At 40.1% G+C, this 24987-nt stretch overlaps 1 long non-coding RNA gene across 1 annotated transcript in view; it reads left to right on the top strand.

Annotated features, from left to right (window-relative positions):
• Nucleotides 1–8450: 8450 nt before the first annotated feature.
• Nucleotides 8451–24987, top strand: part of LOC134156738 (uncharacterized) — a 225018-nt gene continuing 208481 nt past the window's right edge. Inside the window, exon 1 of the long non-coding RNA XR_009962043.1 lies at nt 8451–8764. This is a non-coding gene — a long non-coding RNA (uncharacterized LOC134156738). The remainder of the gene's footprint in view (nt 8765–24987) is intronic.

The following is a 24987-nucleotide window of genomic DNA, read 5'->3' as shown; positions in this document are numbered from 1 at the left end:
TTTTGTTCTGCTTGAAAACAAGCAAAACAATGATGGTTTGACAAATGTTTCTATTGGCTATGGAAGTGGGGAGATGGAAAAAATACTTGGCTAGTCTAAGTAACACCTGCATTGTAGCTGTTGATGTATACAAGGATCTTGCACATACTCATATGTCGAAGTGGCACTAGAAACAGTGAAGCATAACTAACTGAGGTAGCCTTATTTCCAGTGTAATTCCTACTGTAGCAGATTACCTTCCTACCTGTCAGGCAAACAGGATATCATACAAAAAGCTTTTGCTGGATGAGCACGGATGTGTCTCTAGATATTTTAGCACTGTATCTCCTGGAAATGTCTTGTAGGTAAGCTTCTATTTCATATTTACTAGGGCAATTATGTTGCAGGTGCATGCACCGCAGCTGCTGATGCTATGTGCATACACAAAACGACTGAACCGTTTTCTGATAGAATGGGGAAATGATATGCATGCTAAGCTAGTCTAGTAGCTGTCACTAAAAGATTGTCCTTGCTTCTTCCTTTCTTCTGTCTGTCCCCTTCTCCCATCCTTAGCGACCTGTCTTCTTGCTCTGCTTTGCCCTACTATGGGGCTCACCAGACTTGTTGGTGCTTGAATTCACTACCCGAACAAAAAGCTATTAACTTTTTTTTATCCTGATTTTTTTTTCACCGGACTACTGAGTTGAAACAGTTCATTATACAGCTAGGTGTATTTGTCCCAGTGCATGTGCAAGGGAGACCATGGGAATGTGCAGCTGGATCTGAGGGGGAGGAGATTTGGAGGGAGGACATAGAATAGAATCATAGAATAGTTAGGGTTGGAAAGACCTTAAGATCATCTAGTTCCAACCCCTCTGCCATAGGCAGGGACACCTCACACTAACCCACGTCACCCAAGGCTTCATCCAACCTGGCCTTGAACACTGCCAGGGATGGAGCATTCACAACCTCCCTGGGTAACCCATTCCAGTGCCTCACCACCCTAACAGGAAAGAATTTCCTCCTTATATCCAATCTAAACTTACCCTGTTTAAGTTTTAACCTGTTACCCCTTGTCCTATCACTACAGTCCCAAATGAAGAGTCCATCCCCAGCATCCCTATAGGCCCCCTTCAGATCCTGGAGGGCTGCTGTGAGGTCTCCACACAGCCTTCTCTTCTCCAGGCTGAACAGCCCCAACTTTCTCAGCCTATATTTATATGGGAGGTGCTCCAGTCCCCTGATCATCCTCGTGGCTCTCCTCTGCACTTGTTCCAACAGTTCCATGTCCTTTTTATGTTGAGGACACCAGAACTGCACACAGTACTCCAGATGAGGTCTTATGAGAGACAGAGTAGAGGGGCAGGATCACCTCCTTCGACCTGCTGGTCACGCTCCTTTTGATGCAGCCCAGGATACAGTTGGCTTTCTGGGTTGCAAGCGCACACTGAAGCCTGCTCATGTTCATTTTCTCATCAATCAACACCCCCAAGTCCTTCTCTGCAGGGCTGCCCTGAATCTCTTCTCTGCCCAACCTGTAGCTGTGCCTGGGATTGCTCCAACCCAGGTGTAGGACCTTGCACTTGCCATGGTTAAACTTCATGAGGTTGGCATCAGCCCACCTCACAAGCGTTTTGAGGTCCTTCTGGATGGCATTCCTTCCCTCCAGCGTATCAACCAAACCACACAGCTTGGTGTCATCAGCAAACTTGCTGAGGGTGCACTCAATCCCACTGTCCATGTCAGCGACAAAGATGTTGAACAAGACTGGTCCCAACACCGATCCCTGAGGGAACCCACTCGTTACTGGTCTCCAGCAGGACACTGAGCCATTGACCACAACTCTTTGTGTGCAGCCATCCAGCCAGTTCTTTATCCACCGAGTGGTCCATCCATCAAATTGATGTCTCTCCAATTTAGAGACAAGGATGTTGTGTGGGACAGTGTCGAACGCTTTACACAAGTCCAGGTAGATGACATCAGCTGCTCTACCCCTGTCCATCAGTTCCACAGCCCCATCAATGAAGGCCACCAAATTGGTCAGGCAGGATTTACCCTTAACGAAGCCATGCTGGCTGTCACCAAGCACTTTGTTGATTTTCATGTGCTTTAACATGCCTTCCAGGCAAATCTGCTCCAAGATTTTGCCAGCCACAGAGGTGAGACTGACTGCTCTGTAATTCCCTGGGTCATCCATTTTCCCCTTCTTTAAAATGGGGGTTATATTTCCCTTTTTCCAGTCATCAGGAACTTCACCTGACTGCCATGATTTTTCAAATATGATGTCCAGTGGCTTAGCAACTTCATTTGCCAGCTCCTTCAGGACCCGCAAATGGATTTCATCAGGTCCCATGGACTTGTGTATGTTCAGGTTTTTAAGATGGTCTCAAACCAGTTCCTCTCCTACAGTGGGCCCAAGGTCTTCATTCTCACAGTCCCTGCGTCTGCCTTCCAAGACTTGGGTGTGTGGTCAGAGCCTTTGCCAGTAAAGACCGAGGCAAAGAAGTCATTGAGAACCTCAGCCTTCTCCAAATCCAGGGTAGCCAGTTCTCCTGATAGCTTCCTGAGGTGGCCTACATTGTCCCTAGTCTGTTTTTTATTTGCTACGTACCTATGGAATCCCTTCCTGTTATCCTTAACATCCCTAGCCAAGTTTAATTCTAACTGGGCTTTAGCTTTCCTAACCTGGTCCCTAGCTTCCTGGAGAACATCCCTGTACTCTTCCCAGGCTGCCTGTCCTTGCTTCCACCTTTTATAAGCCTCTTTTTAGCTTTGAAGTTTCCTCAGCAGCCCATTATCCACCCAAGGAGGTCTCCTGGCCCTCCTGCTGCACTTTCTTCTAGTTGGGATGCAACACTCCTGAGCTTGCAGCAGGTGACCCTTGAATATCAACCAAGAGTCTTGGGCCCCCCTGCCCTCTAGGGCTGTATCCCATGGAACCTTACTAAGCAGGTCCCTGAAGAGGCCAAAGCCTGCTCTTTTGAAGTCCAGGGCAGTGAGCTTGCTGCACGCTCTTCTCACTGTCCTGAGGATCTCAAATTCGAGCATCTCATGATCGCTGCATCCAATGCTGCCCTGCAGCATCACATTTCCAACGAGCCCTTCCCTGGTGGTGAGCACAAGGTCAAGCATGGCACCTCTCCTTGTCGGCTCCTCTATTACTTGCAGAAGGAAGTTGTCTTCCACACAATCGAGGAACCTCCTGGATTGCTTGTGCCAGGCTGTACTGTCACTCCAACAGATATCAGGGTGGTTGAAGTCCCCCATGAGAACTAGAGCCTGCGAACATGAGGCTGTTCCTATCTGTCCATAGAGCGCTTCATCCACAGAGTCCTCTTGATCAGGTGGTCTGTAACAGATGCCCACAGTAATGTCCCCCATAGCTGTTCTCCCTTTAACCCTGACCCACAAACTCTCTGTTGACTGCTCACCTGTCCCCAGACAGAGTTGCATACTCTCCAGCCTATCCCTAACATAAAGGGCAACTCCCCCTCCCCGCCTGCCAGGCCTGTCCTTCCTAAAGAGCCTGTAACCTTCCATTCCAACACTCCAGTCATAGGAGCCATCCCACCATGTTTCTGTGATGCCTGTTATATCATACCCCCGTAGACGTGCACACATCCCTAATTCCTCTTGTTTGCTCCCCATGCTATGGGCGTTTGTATAGAGGCATCTGAGCTGAGCTCCAGATGAAGCTGGCTCCTTGGCTGGAGTGGCTGGGATATCTCTACATTGCTCCGAGCATTTATTATAGGTGCTGGCAACTGGCTGGGAGTGTTGGGATGGAATGATGCCCCCCTCCCCCAACACATCTAGTTTAAAGCATCCTTGACCAGTCTGGCAGGCCTCCTACCAGAACCACTCTTCCCCTTCTTTATCAGAGCAGCTCCACCAGCCCCCAGCCTACAAACTTGGGTCCCGTATTCAAGACACCCAAACCCCTGACTATGACACCACCCTTTTAACTATTTATTAACCTGGCTAATCCTCCTAGCTTTTTTAAGGTTCTCCCCTGTACCCTGGAGAATTGACAAAAAGACTATATGAGCTCCAGAGCCCCTAGACCACCTCTCCCAGGGCTCTGTAGTCCTTCTTCATGTTCTCTAGGCTACTACTATCTATATCCCTAGCACCCACATGGGTCACTAGAAGTGGGTAATAATCCGTGGTACTTACTAGAGCAGGCAGCCTCTCTGCCACATCCCTGATCCGTGCCCCCGGTAGGCAACACACCTCCCTTGAGACGGGGTCTGGCCATCCATCTTTCTGCAGCCTTGAGATGTTAGACTTGTTCAGTCCAGTATTGTGTAACTGCCATACGATGCCCTAGGACAAAAATAACTGACTAATGCTTAGTTTCAGCTTTAGACAGAAAAAATGAAATCACAGAAGGATCACCTATTATCTCTTGCATCATAAGTTTAATTTCTTTCCTCACAGTCTCATAAATAGCATCTGGTAGTTGCTGCAGAAAGCATTAGCAAATATATTTTGTGTAAATTGAATTTGTTCCATGTGTAATCATAGCGATCAGATTAGTTCTCATTAGAATTTGTTATTTAATAAAGTGTTGTCAATAAAACTGGCTGTGAAAATTCTGGTCAATATACCTCAGCATGCAAGTATTTGCATAAACCTATACATGAACAAGAGCTTGGAATAACTTTGTTCAAGTCACATTCCTGAAAGCTTTTTGAACTTGCAAGTCATCTAGCTGGGGCAAAACAGCTATTCTCTTATGGTCATTCAGTAGCTAATATATAAAATAATGTTAACAATTAATATTTAGGAAATAACCTACTAGCTGAAACATGTTTGTCATTATTGAAAGGCTGGCTTAAGGAGAAAGATATTTACAAGCCTTCTGCTGCTTTTAAGTCTGAACTCTACAGAGATTCCTGGTTTGGATAAATTGGTGTCGCTTCAAGCATTTAAAGGGAGCTTAGCCAATTTCTGTCAACTGAATGCTTTCCGTTTTCACTGGGGACTAATATTTGACCAGCTGTAACTCTAATAATTGTGTAACTAATTAACACTTTCTAAAATTATGTATTCAAATAGCGGTTGTCCTGTTTGGTAAATAGCAAATTAACGTGAGCTATTCGAAGTATGTTCACAGAATTCATACTCATTGGGGAAAAAGAAAGCACTTTCCATGAGTTTGGATTTTCAGCCTTGTTCAGCAATATTGGATAGCCTGCTTTTTTTGCCCAACTATACAGACTGGCTGGACCTTCAAGTTAAACTGTTTGAATGCTGCTTTTGGGGTTTCACTGTGAATTATCACAATCTTTTCTCCCTGCACTCTGAAAAGTCTCATCTGAGATTACTCACAGGCTCTTTAGCTGTCCCTTGTTCCCACTGCAAAAGTAAAAGCAAGTTAAAGCCTTGACCAGATCAGGGTTATGAAAGCATTTAGATTGACATGGAGCTTCGTTAGCTGACGTGTTTGAGGTAAGACGCTATTAGGTAGTGAAGGGTGGGGAGGGAGTTTCTTTGATCAGTGTAGTTTCATGTGAAGCCTACAGAGAAGTAATAAATACTGGTTAGTCCTATCTTAATCTCTAATAGTTTCTGTATTTCCATCAGCTGCTTCATGACATGACGTGATTATTTTAGTCAGGGTCCCTGACACTTGGTGTCTGATGGGTATTCCACCAATAGCAGTGGAAGATGTTACTCCTCCTCTCAGATAAATTTAACAGAGAAGGAAGGAGAGCATGTGCAAGGCCTCTGCAGTGCTGCAGGTCACAGCCTGGTTCATAGTTGTGGGTTGCCAATGAAGACAGCATTACAGCAATGTGACAAGTTGTGAACTGAGATCCAAGCATACATCCTGTTTTGCTTACTCCTCCCACCTAGTACTACACTCTGGAGAAAGTCTGAGGTCTCTTTCAGTCATGTTCATCTTCCCTTCTAGTTATTGCCTCTGATTATGGTTATCAATTTAGGGCCTAACAGAGTAGACTTCAAGCAGCACCTAATAATTCTGGGGGTCCCAAATTCAACAGAAAATAAAAATTAAACATAACTTGAGATATAGCTTCACCAAATAGTGCTATATTGGACAACTCTCAGGCAAAAACCTTCTATTTCTTCTTTTGACATGTTGTTCTTTTCTTTCACTGGCAGCTTTCTTGCACATTCTGTGGTGGAAAGGATGTAAAACATAGTTTATGTGTGATTAAAGGTTTGTTGGTTTTGAATTTTACTGTTAATACTTTTCCCCCAGTTAATCAGTTAAGTCTTTTTATGGATATCTTACCTAGACCTTTGTTTGCTACAAGATATATTGCAAGCAGAGTACTTTTTTTTTGTTTTGTTTTTAATATATATATATATATATATATAAAAAACAGTATTTTAATGTAAAATACAAGCACCTGCCTTTATAGCCATTGAGCAAAATCAAAAAGTTTGTGAACTCAGGTTTGAGAGCAAAATGTTTCTGGTGAGATTTGAAGTAAGTTTAATGCCGTTGATGGGGGTTGGGGTAATTGAATATACTTGGCACTTTGAGGCAATTAAGTTGAGCAGTATTGAAGCAGGAAGGCATCTAAAATTGTCTCTTCCTCATGCTCCTTGTTATGCTCCATGTTCCTCCAGTTCCTTGTTAGCAGCACAGCCTTGTTTGTAATCCCGGCTGGTTTCTCATACCATGCTCTTGTGCTTACTGTGCATGTACCTCTGGCTATCAGTACTCCAGTGGTGTACAGGAGGCAAGCTAATCTCTCCCTACCAATAACTTTGCTTATAAGATTGCTTTCTGGTTGAAATTAGTAGCCCTCGGGTTTCTGCTGGAGAAATCTTGTGACGTACTTCATCGGATTCTGTTAATTAGTGTGGCATATAAGGAAAAAAAAAGCTGGAAATCTTCAGCAATAAAAATGAACAATGCAGAGCTGCGAGGCTGGGACTGATAAGGATATGATTGTTGTGTTTGCTCGCATTTTCACTGGTACAAACAGCTTTGAACCAGAAAGACAGAGCTCAGGAGCAGCTGGCTGTGTGTAAGCCCAGACCTTCTGAGGTTGAGGGAATGCATTAAACCCTCTGGTAAGCTAGTCGGGTGCATGAAGATAGGCACATTTAGAAAAAACTTGGAAAAACCCAACGAACTTTGCCCTCTTTGCCCTTGGAGCATATTCACAGATAAGAAGCTTACGCTTCTCAGAAATGGGGGTTTACAGCCAGCCTGAGGAATAATAGGTATAGTAGTGGTAATAGTCTAGGTATAGTGAGGTAGTAGTCTAAATTATCTGTTTTTTTCTTTTGTTTGTTTTCAGAAAACAAAACGTATCCTATATTTTGCTGCTTTCTGTGCTTGCTTTTCATGAGTACCCAAGTTCTGAAGCCTAACCCCATTTTCAGGAGAAGTACCTGTTAAACGTATGCTCTTGGTTAGCAGAGTCATCAGTTATGCCCTTTTTTTGTGAGCGCACTTGATAAAGTGGAATTATTCACTGGAAATCTTTTCCAGAGATTCAGTACAAATCTTTAAAAATTTTCTAAGAAATGTATGTGTCCCTACTAAGGCTGGGTTTTGGAGGAAGTGTATTTAAACTTTGCACTCAGATGATGGGTTTTCCAGAAAAATAAACTTCCTAAAATTCTCTTCTCCCATTATATTGTCCTACTACTTTAACTGATTTTGCCTTATCTTTGATGAGCAGCTACAGCTCATGGATGTTACCAGAGAAAAGATCAGAGTTATTGTCTTAGTGAAAGGAGTGACATCTGTGTAATATAAATGAATTGCCATTTGTATTGAGCATTCATTACTACTCTGTTCCAGGATAATTGTCTAAATAGGTATAAAATGTCCAACCTACCTAATGAAACCCTTGCTACCACGTTTGGGCTGGGTACTTGGGGGACAAGCACAATTCTTCCCTTTCTTTTCTTCCTCTACATAGTTCCCTCTGTTAGAGGAAGAACTAAAAGACCTGTGATTTAAAGGTGGTTTTGAGGAGTTTAGGGCTGGATTATCTGAACCCACGGTGCTGCTGGTCTGGAAGCGTTGCACTGAGTTTGGCTTCTGGTGTGCTATGGAGCATGATTCAGACTGGAGTAGCACTCAGTTCAGTAAGCAGAGAGCTTATACAGTCTGCTCAGCGACCGTGGGAGACAAGCTAAACATGCCTGCCAAACTTTCCTCAGAGATATTAATTCATCTCCATTTAATCATTTTTGAGACAAACTCGCATGTCGTAGTAGTGGCTGTCTCTTTTGTGACAAAGCTCTTTTCTACAGCTGGATTCAGGTCGCAGGAGTCCTGTTCCTGCATAAAGGTGGGTGTGTTGATCTTCCAGTGACTTTAGGAGTGACGTACGGTGTCTGTAGGCACTCTACAGGGTAAACTCCCCAATTCCCATCAGTGGTCCTCTTGGAGGTGGTAATATATTTTCGTTCTGTGGTTTTTGCCCAGGCTCAGATTAGTGCCTCCCATATAGAAGGAGGGAAGGAAAAAAAAAAGAGAGGGAAGGAGCTACTACAAATGACAAAAACGTAGCTTTTCTAAAAGTGATTAGAATGTGCTTGAGGATATGAATATTCATTGGTGAGGCACTGAGTATGTGCTAAAAATGTACATATTTTCTTTGCAAGAGAAAGTAATAACATCACTTTGTAAAAATTCCTGGGTATCTAAGAAGTATTTCCATTTTCTCTGTCTTTATAGGAGAAAATAGGAGGAAAAAAGCCCCATAACCAAGCCCAAGAGTGAGTTTCTACATGTGGCTTATTACATGGCCGTCTTAATGCTAGTGCTGGCAGGAGAGAAGGGGTAAGCAAAGGTGTGAACAGTCAAGAAAGCAAGGGTGGGACCACTGTTTCTGACCTTAACCCACAAAACTCCAAACCCACTCATTTAAAATAGTTAGGACACTGATGATATAGCTTCAGGGTAGTACTAAGGAGCCATAACCATAAGCTACTGCTGAAAGAGGCGGTCCTGCTTCCCTGCTCATTCCTGCTATGCCTTGTGCTTCACTGCTTCTCTTGTTCCAGCACTATCACTTAGCTGGCCCCACTGTAGACCTGTTCAGGCGTCTCAGCAAAAACATTAATACCTACAAGAATATAACTAGTCTTTTGCTTGGATTTCCTGAAGCATAATCTGCACCCATAACCCAGTGTGTTATGGGTGCAGGGCAAAGAGGAAATAGTAATGCAAAGCATGGATTACTTGTGGGCAGTGGAAAACTGAGATTTAGCTGTAGAGCAAAATGCAGACAGAGAAGAACTAACTCTGTGGATTTGAGTCAAAGCAAGAAATTGAATTTGGGTGTCCCACTTGCTGTTAATGAATGCAGCTATATAACTGTTGGTTGATTTGAAGAATGATTTGGTATGCAGGTGGGTGGCAACAAGGAAAAAAGCCCCCAGTTTGTTTTATCTATGCTATACTTTTGACAGAGATTGAAGCTCTGTTATATAAAATGTCATAGTTAAGTGGTTATGGTGTTTTATTATCAGTATCTCCCCTTGATACATAGCTTCTTTTTATGGACTTATATTTAAGCAAGCTGCTTATATTTAGGTAAGACTTGGAAGAAGCTCACACATGTTATTTCAGTACACACTGTAGTCTCAGGCAGATTTATATTTCTAAGAATTTCCTAGCTTTCCCTTTAGCTACTACAGTTAAAATGCAAATGATACTAGATTTGGGGATTAAATTTTGTAGGTCACAGTGGGTCTTCACAATTTGTCTATTTTCTACTACTGCTGAATATGAAAACATTAGGAAGTTCTTCATATTAGTGTTGTGCTAGTATTCCTTTGTACAGACTTCCTGTTTTGTGCAGTAGAGGTTTTTGCTGGACATTTGGTCTTCAGCATGTAGTGTAAGGTTTTTCTCTTTAGAGATTATTAACACCTTTTTGCACTCTGTCTGTATTAACTGTACAAGCAGATGGACAGTTTTTCCTGGTTAAATTGTTTTTAATTTAGCCTAAGTTTGGTTGCTGGCCAAGTACTCATCACCTGTGGATCAGATTTGGCAGCTCTTTTGTTTCTCGTCCAGATATTTTTTTCACAGGATTATTTCTTTTTGAAAGGCCACACCAAAGTATAGCTGAAAAGCAAACAAAACACACTACTGGATTTCAAATAACAAAGAACTGCTGAACATGTAATTTCTCTTGTTTTGGTCTTTTTAAATCATCATTCAGTGCTTTTGTTGGCATAGCTGCCTAAGACTAGGGCATAAACAATTAGCTGGAAATCATCATCTTTTTTTGTTTCCCTGCATACAGGAAGTTTAGCACAGTACATACTGTTATCTTAGGATGGACCTCTTATTGTTCTCCCTTTTCTTAAATAGTCATAATTAGTATGTCATAGGCTGGTAACAGATGTATAAGACCAAAAACATTTGTGCAATACAAAAAAATCAGCTTGTACTATTGACTGTAAAGCACCCTTGAATGCATCCAACTCCACTGTTTCTTACAGCAGCCTAATTTCTTGAAGTGACTTCTCCTATCTCTTGTTTACAATCACTGAAGCTGAGTATTTTCCAATGCAGTTGTCCCTGAGGATGTTTTGCTCTCCCTGTCCCCTATAGGGCAGTTGCCAGTGTATCTGGAAGAGATAGGAAAATAGGACAATCTAATGGACCATTCACTTATCTAAAACACTGCTACACTGGCTGTTGTGATTGCTTTGTGTCATTAGAAGATTACTCAATGCCAGACTAAATCTTGGAGGTCCTGTCACACTTGCCTTAGATCACTCAGTCGGGGTAATATAGTATACTTTGATTGAAAGAAAGAAAGGGATCTGGGCTTAACACTGAGAAGGCAAGTAGTTACTGGTATGTATTTGAACAGTGAGGTAAGCGTGATGCCTTTGTGCTATACAGCAAGACAGGATCAGAGAACTAACTGCAAGAAGCGTTGACTTCTCTAAAGAAACTGACTGGTCTATCATTATTAATTTTATTATCTGAAGCAGGCCTTAAGTGGGAACAGTTTAAACATGTAAAGGATATTCTGCTTTCTACTTTAATATACGTAGCTTATAACTTAGAATATTAAAAATATAAAAAGTCTCTCTGAGTGTGACTCATACCTACCACCGTGTCTGGTATTGAACTCCTGAAATGATCTTTTACCTATTTGCCTTGGGAAATCTCTTGTCTACTTAAGCCAGAACTCTGGAAAACAAGATGACACATACTGCTGTTCTGGCTAGCAGTTCCTATAGATGCTATTAAACAAATCTCCCATAAAGGAACACATTTTATGAGACAGCTTTTATGCTGGTCAGCATGCTTCACCTCAGTAAATGTTTATATATTTCACACTAACCTGGGTTGGGCTGCAGGTTTCTGGTATTAGCTGCATTCACACTGAGATACTTGGAGTTATACAACAGCATCCCTGGCAAAGCAGTTCTGCTATAGTTCTGGTCTCAAGGTTTATAAACCTTTCCTTTCACTAACTTGTGCTTTTGCTGTCACCAACAAAGGGCCAGTTTCTGAAAGGGTGTAAGAGGGTGTACCTTTCTTTCCTATAGTTTCTCTGCCAGTGGGGCAATGAGTTAAATCATTTTCAGAAGAAGCAAGGTACTTTCAGTGCTGTCCTGAATCCCTTCCATTACAGAAGCAACACATTGTAACTGTCATAAAAGGCCATTGTAACTTAAAAAGCTTCTCTGATTAGTCAATCTTTTCTCCATTTATCCAGGAAGATGGAATTAGCACAATGGAAAAGAAAGCCTGAAATGGGTCAGTTATTTACAGTGCATTCAGCTTTCTTTTGTGTCTGAAAAGACTTCTATTTAGTTTTTATATGATTAAAATAAAAGACAGAGGAAGCTGCCAGAGGAAAGAGCCCAGGATTTTGGGCAACTGCTTTTAGCAACATAAAAATGGTATTGAAGCAAGTGTACCCGATATTTAAGTCTTTCTGGAACAAACCCAATTTTAAAAGACATTTTGAAGCCGTTTAATAGTCTACTCTTTTCCCAGATTCCTGTTTTCACACCTCTTTATTGACATAAGGATATGGCTGGGGTCAGTAGCAATTTGGGAAAGAAAGCAGAACAAATTTCCTGATCACCATGTGATAGTACATCTGCCATTTCAATTTAAGCCAGCATCTGAAGCTACTGCATTTGTAGGCATTTGGCCAGATTCTGATGTAACTGGCATCAGTTTTAGACTTGTGCAACTACTCTGTAAATCTGGGCAACTCCAGTGTAGTCAGCCATGTAAGAGGAGAATAAGGCCTATTTTTACCAGGTCAGCCTTTTTTATAATGTTTGCAGTGTCTTGGAAATTTGCTCCCTATCTGTTGTATTTAATCCGCTTGAACTCCTTCTCTGAGGTGTCCCAGTTTACTCAAATGTTGGTGTAGAAGACAGGACGCTATCACTTGTGATCTGTCTCTTGAGGCAACAATTATAATGTTGTCTTTTGAAGGTTTTCTTTCTGGGGTTCAAGCAAAATTTTAATGTAAGGAGGCCTCACTGCAAGCGACTAAAATTTGAAGATCAAAATGTTCATATGCAGTAAGTGCTCTAATATATGGCCCAATCATTAATCTGGTTCAAATATGTAGTTGGGATGTATAATCCCCACAAGTCTACCAATTGCCTGAGACCCCAGGATGTGTGTTCTGACTAGAACAGAATGAGTTGGATGGAAGGATGCAAAAAACCTGTGTCTAGTTATCTGGTCATAGGGAACTATGTGTTGTAACATCATTCACCTGGGTATAACCCCAACAGGAAACAGTCCAAGAATCAGGCTTTCCATATTGAAACTTTAGTAAATCCAGTTGAGGATGTGAAATATAGAGTGGACATGGCGGAAATAAACTAGATCGAATAATCTGCACAGGATAATTTACCTGATTCTAAACAATTTCGTTAAATAGGTCCAATTCTTACAACAAATAAGAAATTATAACTGCTTTTGAAGTGAAAAAGTTGGGAATAAATGGAGTTGTAATGTCACAAAATATCCCAAAGGGGTTAGTGCTTTTTTTTTGTTAGATTTCCCTGGGAGTATTTGAACCAATAGGCTTTTTAGAGCTACTGGCCAGATCAGTGACATTGCTTGTGTTGATCAATGCAGTATAAACATTATTACAGGCAGTCCTTACAAGACACACCTGTCTGATTTTTAAATGTCAAATTATAAAAAGTAGCAAAATGTGATAATATGAATGTTTTGAAAAGGCACAAAACCACACAGGAAAGAAACTCTCATGTTGGAAGGCAATAGATCACAAAGTGGTACCCTGTCATCCTTCAGTGTGATATCCTTTCAGTTTAATCTTGATTTAGGCTTTTCTTATCAGTGGATATTTATGTTCATTCTGCAGCTAGAATAGACCCGTGGAAAACTGTGAGAATTTTGCTGGGGCTCTGTGCAGGTGCAACTTGTCATGCATTTCATTGAGTGGCAGAGGTCATAGGAAATAATTGTTTCCACTGATCACCATGTTATCACCTCTGTGTGCATTGTACACTAACTTATTTTGTCATTCCTAGAAAGTAATTTTATAAGTTCTTAGGATAAGCAATATAGCTAGTGTGACTTTCAAATCATTCTGAGATTGGTCCCAGCACTGACCCCTGAGGGACTCCACTAGTCACAGACCTCCAGCTAGATTCTGCCCATTAACCACAACTCTCTGCCTTCTTCCTTTCAATCAGTTCTTGATCCACCCCACTACCTGGTCATCAAGCCCACACTTCCTTAGCTTATCTATGAGGTTGCTGTGGGAGACAGTATCAAATGCCTTACTGAAATCAAGGAAAACCACATCTACTGCTCTACCATCATCCAGCCACCTAGTTACTTCCTCATAGAAGGCTATAAGGTTGGTCAAACATGACTTCCCCTTGGTAAAGCCATGTTGGCTGCTCTTAACGACCCCCTCATCCTTGATATGTCTGGAGATGGTGTCAAGAATAAGTTGTTCCATCACCTTTCCAGGGATGGAGGTAAGGCTGACCGGTCTATAATTAGCCGGGTCCTCCTTCTTGCCCTTCTTATAGGCTGGCGTGACATTTGCCATCCTCCAATCCTCAGGCACCTCTCCTGTTTCCCATGACTTACCAAAGATGATGGAGAGTGGCTCAGCAATGACCTCCGCCAGCTGGTGAAGCTGTCTTGCTAATTGTTGTTGTTGTTACTTGTAATTTCAGAGTTCTTATTTCTTTCTCATTTCTGAGCCTTTCATGTCTGAAATCCTTAGTCTTTTCTTTGCAGTCAAGTAACTAAGTGTCTATCTTGAAAACAACAGCTATGCTTTTCATATCTCATCTGTTCAGGAGCTAATGAAAAAGTGCAGTTAAAAGTCTCGATATTTGACATTCAAATTGGTTTGTGGTCAGCTGCACTGATTTTCATTCGAACATGAACACATTAACATCATTCATAGGAAAATTACATTTAATTTTAAATGTAATTTTGAATTTAATTTTAATAATTAAATAATACTTTGAGTGCTGTGTTCAGAACTTATACTCTTCTCTGTCCATTTAAAGTCTTTTTTTTCCCTTGCCTTTCATCTTTCAACTTTCCCATCCAGATTACACTAATAGTTAACTCCAAACACTATATGAAATTATTATAACAGATAAAATTAAAGAGGTTGTCCTAAGGGTGTCATAATCTTAAAAATATATATGTTTTAGAGACTTTAATCTTGCTCAAGGTAAGAGCAGAGAGCCTGTGTGGTAACCTGCTGGCAGAATATAGATATGCACAGAAAATGTCTTAATGACATGGAAAAAGTCCCTCTTGTAGGAGGGGAAGAGCTGCTCTGTCTTTTATGATCATGAAGGGAGTAGCTTGGGTCATTTCCCAAGATAGAGATGATCAATCAGTTGTGATAGCCATGGGCCTTTTCACTAAATGGCCCAAAGTTGATCCCATAAGGAATCAGTAGCAAATGTTTGACTGTTATTTCCCCATACACAGGATCCTGGCTTCATTGTACATGGATCAGTTTTCAATCAGGGCATGTCAGCAGGTTTTCTGAGTGTCTTTGGAGTGCATCAAACTTGCACAGTCTTTGAATGCCTATAATGGGAGGATGGAAACATTTGGATGGAGTCTAGGAGCTGAGTTTACCGTCTTGGCAGGGTAAGATCAAAGAGATGAGAGCTAGTATGCTCTCATGCTTCTGATGACTGAGATTGGCAACAAGACTACACATGAAAGGTTCGGTACAGACCTGAAGAGGAAAGAAGAGGAAATCAGTGGGGTGTATGAGGAATGTGGCTCCTTTTCACATTATCAGCAAAGATAATATTTTTCATGTGATTACCACCATCATCATTAGTCTGGGATATCTGCCATCAGAAAGCATAATCTGTGCTCCAGTAATCTTCATTTTTGGAGATCTGCAAGGAACCCTGGCAGGTTTCCTGTAGTGTGTTCTGAAAAATAATACAAAGGAATTTGAGTTAGACAAATTGAACTTGGAAAAGCTCACAGCCTTTCTGGGGTGGAGGAGAAGGAAAAATACTTGCTAAAAGAAAACAAATCAGTGCTGTGAGGCTGTAGACAGAAACACTGAAAACAGGTATTTTAGGAGCTGCCAGGTTGGAAGCCTCAGTCTGAAATAACTACAGAGAAATAACCTTTGCAATATTGAAATAAATGTAAGATATGCGTTTAGGTTGAGCCCTATCATTACCTTTAAAAGTAGTGAAGAAGGTAGGAAGACTTTGATTTCAATACGGCTGCCTACTCTGTTTCATTTCACCTCTCCTTGCTGGAGGATGAAGCTGTACAAGCTGAGTTGTTTTGTTGGCTCCATTTTGAATGTCTCAGCTTCCAGGTGGGAGGAGAAGTTTACCTCTGCTGCTTTTCAGGGCCTAGGTAAAGCTGAATGACTTGGTTGATGGACAAATGGAGTTGAGTGAACATCTTGTAAGTTTGGGCTGACCTGTGAGGTCATGTTGCCTCAAGAATATTATGAAATCATTAGACATTCACTTATTCATAGATGAGGCATAAAAGGAGAAGGATTTCAGATATTTGAAGCACTCAGCAAGCAGAAGCAGTATACTGAGGTTTTGATATATGCAGCCATTTTCTAGAAGGAACAAACTAGCCAGAACCATTCAGTGTTTTGTGCTGTTTTCATCTCATCATTAGGTGATGTAGTACTCTAGAGGAAGGCTGGAGTAGGTATTTGTCTCACTTTAAGAAATCCATGAAAGCTAATAAGTGGATTAGTGAAGGTATTGGAAATAAAGTTGTGAGAACTTGAGCCTTTGCTTAGCTGGAAAGATGAAATGCTGTAAGATGAGTATTTTGAACTGCTGTGTGAGTGGTTCAGATAAAAACATGAATCAAGGGAAGAGTCATTTCTGTGTTATTTAAAACTGAGCATAATACAGTTGTTGCCTTCATTATCTTTATTTCTTCAATAGAACCAAGTAGATGAAAATATAAACACTGTCACCAGCAGACTGAACTGGCTGCAAGACTTGAAAAGAAACTAAAGAGAGAATTATCTGGGACCTATGACAGAGAAGAACAGGGGTAGAGCCATGACTGGGTTGGAGCTGGAAGTTGCAAAAATGAAATTGCAGGAAGTTGAATGAAGATTACAAAGAAGTGCTATGCAGGTAGTACAATAAAAGACAGTATGAACCTGGCAGCTGGCTTAAACATGTAGGTACAGAATATCAGTTTATTTACCACAACTTTAGAAGCAGGTTTTTTTTTTTCTACATTTTATAAATAAGATTGTTCCAAAAATATAATTGGTTTCTTTTCTTCAGTTGAAACAGTAAGAGAGCCCTGATTTTTTCTTTCTGTGTTCAGGAAAGTAGATTTGTAGTAGCAGGGAAGCTATAGATGAAAAGGTCACTTAAATAGAAAAGAAACGTTACTTTTAGTTTTCCTTTCATGAAATTAACAAATAACTTACTTCTCTGAGGCTAGATGAAACATTTTTGGTGCTATCAATTTCTAGTCCTGTGATGTGTGACTGAAACATAAAACTTCCTTAAAACTACTAAATTAAGAAGAAACCGAAAACCTACTCATCTTTGGAAATGTATTTGTTTCAAGGTATGAACTTGACAGTTGAAGACTTCATGATAATGAATTTGGTAAAAGTCAGTGGAGAAGAACAAGCAATTTCTGCCCCATAGTTCTTAAGTAGCTTTCCTTTTGCAACTTCCAATTATTTTTTGGTTAATACTCTTGATCACATTACTTCTATGTGAACAACAGTCAGAATGTGCTTAAGTTTTCTAAATTGAGAAGGTTAATATTACATCAGTCCATATCATGTGAGCACTAGTATGTGTGTTTTTTCCATTGTGGGTTCAATAGTACTATTGAATATACATAGTCGTGATACAACTCAATGGAGAAGGGTCTTTTGCCAGTGGGGCAATAATTTCTCATGGTGCTATTCATGTCTGAATTTGTCCATAAATCTGGATTCCACAAAGATCCTGCCTAAAGACTTTTAAAGTAAGTAGAAGTCTTATTAGTGGCAAAGGCCCATTTCTTAGCCAGAATAGTTCAGGTTGTAGCAAGGATATGATGAAAAAGAAGACAGAAAAATAATCCTTCTGTACAGTTGCAGCTGACTCATCCTGTAAGCAATTGCTTCAGCCTGGATGCAGGGAAACCTCCATAGACATTGCATAGATGATGACAACACTAGTTCTAATGAAGGAAACTGAAATTTGATCTTTAAACAAACAAACAAACACCCCCCCCCCCAAAAAAAAATCCCACAAAACAAAAAACAAACCAACAAACAAAAAAACTTAAAAAATAAAATTTTCTCTTTAGCTTTTTTTTTCTCCTTCAGGCAATGCTAACGCTACTGGGTAGCTCAGCTCTTTGAGATGATACCTTGCCTTTCACAGACTTCTCTTTGTATGTTAGAAGTAATCTTATGTTTGGGATCCATGCTGTCTGCAGATCTGAGAGCAGATAGCAAATGTGTTATAACTGTATGACTTTTAATGCTGCATTTAATCTTTACTGTCAACTCTTTCCTGTGAGAATACAGGGATTGTATAATAATACTGAAATACAAAAAATACTTAGCAATATTCAAGACTGTTTCATTTAGAGGAAAAGAAATCCTTTTGAGAAAGTAGAAAGTTTCATCTTTACCATGTTCATGTATCAAACCAATCTTAAAATAGTTAGCTGTTGTATACAGAAGTCACAGTAAGAATGAATTGTAAATAACACCCAAACTAATTTTGTGGCTAACTAAGTTTACGGATTTATTTAATTATTTTTAACTAAGCTCTTAGTTTTAAGATTTTTGGATGTCCCATCCGTGACAGTGTTCAAGGCTAGGTTGGATGGGGCTTTGAGCAACCTGGTCTGGTGGAAAGTGTCCCCCCCATGGCAGAGGGGCTGGAACTGGATGATTTTTAAGGTCCCATCCAACCCAAACCATTCTATGGTTCTGTGATTTACTGTGTGCTTGTTTTACTAACCTAATTAGGTCCAACCAATCCCATTCCTTGTGTCTTTTTTCCTTAAACTGGAATTGCCTTAGACTCATTTTGTAGCATCTCATTTAAATGGCAATAGGCTTCTTTACCATTATCTGAATATTTCTGTTCTCTGAACTCCTTATTTTGATTATTCACAGCTGATTTGTCTTCACTAGTGATGAAAAAAAAGGGAAGGAGAGGGAGGATAAAATTGAATCTCCTTTACTTTCATTTGTGCTCCCGTTTGGACTAACCTTAATTTTCAAATACATTTTGTGACCCTATTATCTTTCAGAGAGCAAACGGATATATTTTACACAGAACTTTGATTTGCCACTTTTTTTCTCCTCTGTGTCTTGATTCTTGCCCAAGACTGAATGTTTTTGTTAGGACTGCTTGTGCCTTTTCTTAAGTACAGAATAAAACCCACCTGATTTCTAGAGTGGAGCATATTGCCTGGCTTGTATTCAAGCATTTAAACACTTTTTTTTGATACTTTTGTTTTTAGAAGACAGAGAGAAAGCAGCTCACATCTGGTCATGTCCAGCTGGGGAGAAAAGGAATTCTTTTAGGATTTTTCCATGCTTTCCAAAGTCAGTGTAGGCTGAGAATGAAGGTATCTGAAATATAAAGTTTAAAGAAGATAAAGAGATGCAATTTGGGCACTATAATTACCCCCAGTCATACTTTGCAGAGAACAAACTTCAAATAAAAACAGTATTTTCTGGGCATTTGCACAAAGGTAGAACTCGCAGCTCAGAGAAAAATAAGTGAATATTATAAAGTGAATAAATTTCACTTTCAATATTTTGATTTTTAAATATAACCAAAACTTTAAAATGTTAGAATAAAATACAGTGGGAAGGAAAAAAGAAAGGTTATCTGGCTATCTCTCCTTAGTAAACACGTGTATTTGAAAATTTTTTAGATAATGTGCTTTTTTGGCAGAATAAAACTTTATTTCTGACACTGTCAATTATTCCTGAGTTATCCAGAGGTTTCTTCTGAGACACAATGCTGCATTTGAATGTAAATTAAACAATCAGGTTTTAACTGTGGCCTTTTCCCACTTCCTGATACTTCGATTAACTAAATCTGGAAGTACTTTGAATATTTCATGAATTTGTGGTCAAAATCTTGAGAATCACTGAGTTTTATAGTTTTATATGTTTCCTATTTAAAAATCACGAATAACCAAGACTTATTTGAAACTGTCCAGGCACAGGTAATAGCTGTTTCAACAAACCTAGCTGTGACCTATAAGGGAAGAGTGAAACCTCAAAGAAATCATTATACTGATTTTACTTGTTATGAATGCTTTGATCCTGATTATGTATCATTTGAATTAATGCACAAAACTCATGCACCTCCACTTTGTTCATGAAAAATGTAATGGAGACTATTTTAAGTAGACATTTTAGCAAACATTTTTCAGAGATTTACCATCACATGATGTTCCTTCTGTTCCTCTTCCTGATTCTCGTTTCTGTTAGTCCCACTAGTTTGCCTCCCTAAAGATTTTCAGATCCTTCTTTGATCTGCTTTAACTCAGAAAAAAAGCAGCAAAATACAAAATACCCAGTTGTTTGGTGATACTTTTTTCAGGGGGGATGGGGGGTGGTGGTGTGGCCACCAGGACCCTAGCTGTGAATACAGACAGCGCATAGTGAAGTTTGTGGTTTAGTGCTGGTGTTAGTCAAATTAAATTCTCTCTCTTATTGCTGTAGTCACACTTGGGTTTGTAGTGAAGACTTAACTTTTGTTTGGTGGTATCCAAAGACTACTTCGGTCATGGTGTGAGTAGCTGCTAACCTAAGATAAGCATATAGGAATGCATTTGTTACAGTATGTGGCTGCATGCAACAGGAGATAAAGGAAGGTTAATAGAAAACTGGAATTTGGCTGAAGGCTTTTGATAATATTAAAAACTTTGAGACAGATGTGAAATGGTAGATCACAGTATGATTGAATTGCAGCATTAGTGATCTTGCAGCTTCTTCAAGCCTGTATCCTTTAATAACTGGAAAAGCAAAGAAAGTGCCTGAAAAATGATTTCAGGGACCTTTGTTTAAGCAAAAAAAACCAACCAACCCCACAACACAACACAAAAAATCCAAACCAACAAAAAGAAGACATATAAATACAAATATTTTAGAGTATGCAAATGACATCATGATGTTGCTGCTAATGGAGATGTTTTGCTTTGTAATCAAGTGCCTTACTTTCTATATCTGAGGATTAGAGGGATTGATATTTTCCTGTCAGTTTTCCCAGATGTCACAATGTCATCCTTGAGAAATCAACCATAACTCTAATAGATTTGTTTTCGTTAATGCTCAGTCAATACCTTTATTGAAAAAAAACCTGCAGACCTTTCTCAGCTTCTGCTTCAAAGTATCAGCTTTAGGTGTGAGGTTCACTCTCAGACCAGGCTTGATTCTTTTCCCTGCATTGTTTTACAACTAACGTCATATGCAAGCACATTAGCTAACCCTTGACTTCATAATTTTAATGAAAACAGTGTAGAAATAAAGCAAATATATCATTATTAATTGTTGTTTGTGAAGTACTTTGTGATGCTGTATTTGAATGAAAGCCAAGCGCATAGACAAACTTGTCTATTGGCAGGAGGAAACTATGTATCTTTACCCTTTTCCGCTTTCTGTTACTGAAATAATGTGAAGGCAATCTCAAAAGATGTGATATATTATTGTTCAGATAAGCAACCAAATGTTTGGCTTGCTTATCTGCAGATTAGATGAACTAACTGAAGTTTTCTATTGAAAATTGGCTACAGATCTCACAGGAGTTGGCATCCCATTGAGGTTTCTGGTCTTCTGTCTTGGCAGGAAGATGAAAATAAAAGAAAAGGCTTATCCAAAAATGTCTGTCTTCCAGAAAAATTTCTCTTTAGTTCTGCAAACTGGTCCTAGTTTTGAACATGCGAAATTCTGACAATTGTAGACCTGCCAAGCAAAACCGTTGCTGGACTATGAGTTGTCATGCTGATTTTAATAGGTAAAACTCCACAGGAAAAGTAGTTGTATATTGCAAGGGGTCTGATAACTACTTCAGACCATGACATATCCTGCAATATGGATGGGTTACTGGAAAACACTGTGTTGAGTGGAGAAGGATAACTATGCCTGGGATGGGATAAGGCAGATAAACTAGAATGCTTTTTGCCAATAAAGGAGAGGTTCAGTAGAGATGCTTATAAGTTAAAAAAAAAGGTTATCTTGTAATATTAGCATCTCATTTTCTTGCTCAGTAGTCCAAACATTTATTTTAATGAGTAGTGGGCTTCAAACAGTTTTTCCTTTCTTTGTGAGAAACTCTTGAAAACGATTTTGAAATATCTGTGACACCAATAAGGTTCATTTTCTTGTGAAGATGTACCAGAAACTCTATTTGAATAATTTCAAAATTGAAAACAAAGTAAATGTATGAGAAGGCATTTTTATTTATTTATTTTAAAAAATAAATCTGAAAGTGGTAAAACACCAATATAAGAAATCACTTTAGATGGAACTTTCTTTTCTAAAGCTACAGTTTACGTCTCACAGATGAACATCTAAAGCACGTGATGTCTTCTCAGAGGTGCCAGCATCCCTTGGCTCCAATTTTGATCAAGATCTTTAGGCACTTTAGAGTGCTCCTGAAAGGCTGCTTAGTTTATTCTCATTTCAACAAGATGCCAGACATTGGTGAATCAGGTCTTCTATTTATGTTTTAGTGCTCATGAAATTGTGTGTATTTAAGAATGCTTTCATTACCTTCACCTACGTTCCACTAGACCAAGCTGCTCCAAGCCCTGTCCAACCTGGCCTTGAACACAGCCAGGGGTGGGGCAGCCACAGCTTCTCTGAGCAACCTGTGCCAGTGTCTCACGACCCTCACAGTAAAGAACTTTTTCCCAATACCTAATCCAAATCTAACCCCTCTCCTGTCACTACATGCCCTTGTAAAAAGTCCCTCTCCAGTCCTCTTGTAGACTTTCTTTAGATATTGCAAGGCTGCTCTAAGGTTTCCCCTGAGCCTTCTCTTCTCTAGGCTGAACAAACCCAACTCTCTCATCCTGTCTCTACAGGAGAGGTGCTGCAGCCCTCTGAGCATCTTTGTGGCCCTCCTCTGGGCCCTCTCCAACACCTCCACATCCTTCTTATGTTGGGGGCCCCAGAGCTGAGGCAGTACTCCATGTGGGGTCTTATGAGAGGGGAGTAGAGGAGAATCAACTCACTCAACCTCCTGGTCATGCCTCTTTTGATGCAGCCGAGCATACAGCTGGCTTTCTAGGCTGTGAGTGCACACTGCTGGCTCATATCCAGCTTCTCATCAACTGACATCCTCAAGTCTTTCTCCTCAGGGCTGCTCTCAATCCAGCCTCCATCCAGCCTGTATTTGTGCTTGGGATCGCCCAGACCCAGGTACAGGGCCTTGACTTGGCCTTGTTGAACCTCATGAGGCTCACACAGGCCCATGGTCTCAAGCCTGTTAAGGTCCCCCTGGATGGCATTCCTTCCCTCAAGTGTGCTGACCACATGACACAGCTTGGTGTCATCGACAAATTTGCTGAGAGTACACTCAATCCCACTGTCCACGCTGCTGACAAAGATGTTAAACAGTGGTGGTCCTAGTCCTGAACCCTGAGGACACCACTCATCAGTGTGAATGTCTATGCAAGCAGCTGACACCAGGGAAACACATAAACTATACATGTGTTGCCTCCTGGCCTCTAATGTAAAAAAGGACTGTGAGATGCATACCTTGGACTAAGTGATTTTGTTCAAAAGTTGCTTCACATTACCTAGGTAACCTCTTAATCCTAAAGAAATCCAGTTTCCAGCTTGAGTCTACAGCATTTGTTAGAAGCAGTTGGAACATCTTATGAAACAGAGAATCGCTACCAGCTGCTGCAGCAGCAATTCAAAGATCCGTTTAAATATATAAATACTAAAGGTTTGTGCAGATGGAGATATTTTGCCCCAGACACTGTACTCCAAGCAAAGCTGTACTGTTGCAAGCAGTATTGACGTTAATAGCTTCACATCCTGCAATTGAGGCAGTGCTTCGACATTAACTACCTGATTATTTTTATAAGGTCAAGCAGCCTCACAAAGTAACCATCAAGTTAAGAAGTGCCTTTCATGGTGTACAAAATGAGCTGTCATGATTTTTTCTCTACATTTGGCCATAATAGCCTTCATTTCCAACTGAGAAATGCACCCAGTTATATTTGGACATGTCCTTCATCAGCAGTATGATAAAGAATTTTTAAAATTAGTTTTCATTTATCTATGAAAAGTAAAGACCCTTTAAAGGTTAACGTAGGAGTAATGGCTATGGCATTCTGCGCTCAAAGAAAAAAAAAGAAAGGCAGTTATGCTTAATTAGTTTGAGTAATGCTTACCTAAATGAATGGTGTCATCTGAAGTCCAGCTCACTCAATCTGCCCCAATTTGTGTGGCAATTACTTGTTCTGTGGAAAGACAGCACCAGGTCTTGACCTTTATAAATTAGGGCAGAGGTACAATGGTTCCCCTGATTATTGCCTACCAAATGGTGTCTTAGCATAATATGCAGGGGGGTTGGAACTAGGTGATCTTAAGGTCCCTTCCAAACAACCATTTTATAATGCTGTGAGTCACATTACTTGATTTAGTGTATGGGATTTCAGTAAGGATCCTTAAAAGAAGAATTCTTAAGAACAGTGTTCCAGCAAAAACATAGACAAAATGCTAGAGCATGACGAGTTTTCTGCATGGATGTTACTTCATTCGCAAATGGTTTAATCTCCTCAGATTCCCAAGTTCAAAATATGTTCAGTGAAGCAGAAGGAAGCTTAGACACTAGTTTTATTACAAAATTTTCCCCAAGAATGTAGCACAGTATTCACTAGTCCTTCCTCATGTCTCATATATCCAGACGTCCTTAGAGCAATGTAACATGGTGCCAAATGCCTTGGACTGTAAATGGAAATACTGCTTAAAATTTATATGAGATCAGGCTTGCCGGAATCCCAGGTGTGGGATTCACAAAGTGCCCAAACAGCTGGGCAGTGGTGCATAATGTGAGAGGGTAAAATAAGGAAAACAAACTGTACGGTAGCTTATGAGTTTTTATGTTCTTTGTTCTTTTGAAACCTCAAATTAAAAGGAGGCCATGTGATCATCTTTTTTTCCCTTAGAGGTATTTCTCAAGCACAGAAGAAAATATGTTGGCAAACTAGTGAGGGAAATGTACATCATTAATTTTCTGTGCTCTGTGGGAAGTGGGAGATCTGAGTTACCAAATCTTCACCCTAAAAAGATTTAATTTATTTAATGTTCACATCTTTTTTTTAAAAAAATCCAAACAAACAAAAACAACCCCAAAAAATCAAACCACAAAACCACCAAAAAAAATCTTCCCCTCACCCCCTTTTATTTATTTTTTATTTTAGGAACGTGGTGGTGAATCTAGAGCGTATTTTAGTCAGCTCTACTTGACACAGCTTGTATTACACATCATTATGTAACTGGAACAGGTTGTCCAGAGACATGGTAGACACTC

Source organism: Pezoporus occidentalis, unplaced genomic scaffold, assembly GCF_034315485.1.
Source record: "Pezoporus occidentalis ecotype Australia unplaced genomic scaffold, CSIRO_AGI_Poc_V1 ctg9, whole genome shotgun sequence".
NCBI classification, from domain to species: Eukaryota; Metazoa; Chordata; class Aves; order Psittaciformes; family Psittacidae; genus Pezoporus; species Pezoporus occidentalis.
Note: the sequence above shows the minus strand (reverse complement) of the source record. Positions and strands in the feature narration are given on the sequence as shown.